Source organism: Gavialis gangeticus, unplaced genomic scaffold (assembly GCF_001723915.1).
Source record: "Gavialis gangeticus isolate Ggan-Ray unplaced genomic scaffold, GavGan_comp1, whole genome shotgun sequence".
NCBI classification, from domain to species: domain Eukaryota; kingdom Metazoa; phylum Chordata; order Crocodylia; family Gavialidae; genus Gavialis; species Gavialis gangeticus.
This window is the reverse complement of record NW_017728992.1, coordinates 32,928,091-32,931,253: the sequence shown is the minus strand read 5'-3', so window position 1 is coordinate 32,931,253 and position 3,163 is coordinate 32,928,091.

Sequence of the window (3,163 nt, the reverse complement as noted above, 5' to 3'; positions counted from 1 at the left end):
GTGGGCCCGAGGACCGAGCCCTGTAGAACCCCACTGCCCACGTCCCTCCAGGTCGAAAAAGTTATGAAAAGCAAATGAAGTCAAAGGGAGTGGTGTGTTTCAAATATATATATAATGCAGAGTACTCTGGACATCTGTTTTTTTTTAAATCTCAGATTGGGCACCCAAAATTAGTGGATGCTTTTGACCTTAATACTTATGCCTCTTTGCATTTCACAGAGGGAACATGGGGACATGGACAAAAGGGAGTTGCATGTCACTAAAGATAAACGTAATTAATATTTATAAAGCTCACAGATACTTTAATGATCTGTGGCCTTCAAAAGCTCATGAGGAAATGAATAATTATATCTTCAGAGATGGGTATAAATAATGCTTAATAAATACAGTAAATATGCTCAGAGCCACACACTGAATATTGAGGATAAGACAAAATATCAGAAAACTGCTGATTAACTGAGACTATCTTTCCCATTCACTGATTAAAGCAGGGGCCCTATGGAAAGTACTGTATGTGATTGTGCAGTTAAGACTATGGCCACTTCATGAGTACTAAGGAACTAAATCAAGTTATGCACAGACCAGCTTAATTGTGCTGTTTCTGAACTTTTGAATAGCTGGTTTTGTAACCTTAATATTGGTCCTTTAGCATTTGATTATTTTGTTATACAACTTTGCATTAGAAAATTAAAACAAAAGAAAGCAGGAAAAGCAAGTTGCATCACACAACATCATGCTGACACCATTTTGCCATCAAAGCAATATGGGAATCTTTCTGAAAACCATAGATTGTTCAAAGAGTATTATCTGAAAACATTACACTAGATACTTGATATTCACATATTGAAAATTGAGCTGTTTTGATTGGACACATAATCATGATATACCATGACTTCAGCAAAGTTTTTAACACCATCTCCCACAACATAAATCCATGGGTCCTACACATGCCATTCACCAAATGTGATATATCTGATCCAATCTACAAAATGCTCTCATGGTAACTGTGTGGATGAAACAAAATAGCAACTATACACCAGAATGAACTTTTGCAGAAAAAAATATAGAGGACAGAGATACCTCAGAACACACTTTTCACAGAACAGCCACTCCCTTTCTGACTTCACCGTTTATGCTCAGGGGAAATCTGTCAGCCACTTTATAATAGGTGAACTTGGGAACAAAAATTCATAAGTTGGCTGAACACTAGGAACCACACAGATATTGATTTTTATGGTACACTATAATATACCTGATTCCTAAATTTCTCCATACATGCTACAGGTGGTAAAGACTTTTCCTTTCAATAGGTGTTCATCTCCCAGGATAAGTCACCCTGCCCTGTTTTCTGTTTACCATTCTTGCAAAAGATAAACCTAACTCAGGTCCGAGGCAGACACTACATTTATCAAACAAATAACACATTCATTGTGTGATAAATTCTAACATGTCATACATTCAATCAATTTAGTCTGTAATAAAAATGTTGAACCAGTCTCAAAGCTGTTACTTATTAAGTGTGGAATGTCTTTGGCTGGTTTGTATTGCAGTTAATTTGAATGTGTGGCATAATATGCATCAAGAGAGGATGTCACTGTGTCATCTTGTGTGCAAGGGTGCCCTGGTCCCTGCCTCTGGCCCCCGCAACCCTACCCTCCATGGGTGAAAGGGAAGTCTTCACAGCTCCAACTACTCTGTTGGTATCCTAACCAGTTTCAGAGCAGCAGCTGGGTTGTCAAACGTAGCATGCAGACATGCACTAGACATGATCTCTTGCTCCTTACCCCTGCAGGCAAACTGAAGCTGTGTTCAAAACCCTGGTTGCTGTCCTGGGTCCATGACTAGTATCTCACCTCAGTTTTCTGCAAGGAATACCCTTTCATCCCTTGCATAGTCTTGGCATGACAGATATATAATGGGTGATTTTCAAAAGCTCATGTGGCTTGAGCTGTCCAAGGGATTTCTGAAAATAGAAGAGGTTTCCTAATACCCATATTACCCTGTTTAGTGGATCATGCCTTCTTCTTTGATAAAGTCATGTAAGTTCTCTGCAATTCAGTTTGCCTAAATTACAATCAGAATCTCTAATTAAAATACATATTATTATTATTATTCTGACGCATGGTTGTCATTCTTTGTAAAGCTCTTTAGTAAGATAACAAAGGTGATGGGTGGGTATGTATGTGAGTGCATAAGTGCATCATTGTTAAATAAGAAGAAATTAAATACAGAGACTTTTTTTTCTAATTTCATTGAATTAGGATTTGAATATACAGGTTGTAAGAGTCACAGTACTAACAACTCCCGACCTAATATTTGTGTCTCTAAGATTCTCAACTTAGGTTGATAATCATACCTATTCTCTCTGAAGTTTATTTTTATACAAAGTTCTTTATCCTTCTTAGGTAAGTGTTCATGTTTTAGGGAATACTGTTGTTTAGGTTCTCTCCATCTTAAGGGACTTCTTTACACATGCTCCAGGGTTGGGAGTGAGGGTGCTTTAATTAGAGTGGCTCCAGAAGCCGCTCTGACTAAAGTGCCTGCAGTGTCTTGTGTATTCACCACCCCACACTTCAAAATGGCAGCAGGGCGACTTTAGTTAAAGCTTGTTCAATGAGCTTGAATTAAATCACCCTCACCACCAATTTGAAATGTGGGGACACTGAATACATGAGACATGGAGGGTGCTGGAGTGCTCTAATTAGCATGGTCCAGCAGGCTTGATTATTCAAGTCTTCTCCAATGTGCTGTAAGTATACCACACTGAAGCAGCATCCCAGCGTGTCTGTAGGTACCCAAGGTGTCTATACACATGCTCCATGTTGGGAATGGAGGGGTCATTTTAATTAGAGAAGCTCCTGGGCAGTCCCTCTAATTAAAACACCCCAGCATGTGTATTCTGTATCCCACATTTCAAAGTGGCTATGGGAGCACTTTAACTAAAGCTCATTTGACAAGTTTTAGTTAAAGTGTCCCTGCCATCACTTTGAAATACAGGAGCTACTGAAACGGAAGGTAAAAGGAAAATGATCCTTTAGTGAAAGAGGAGCATAATAGTTAGTCTTCAGGATAAGTAATAAAAGACAAACTTTCAAACAGGAAATGTTTCAAATTACAAAGACCTTACAGGACACACACAACTGAAGACAAATATACGCTATAT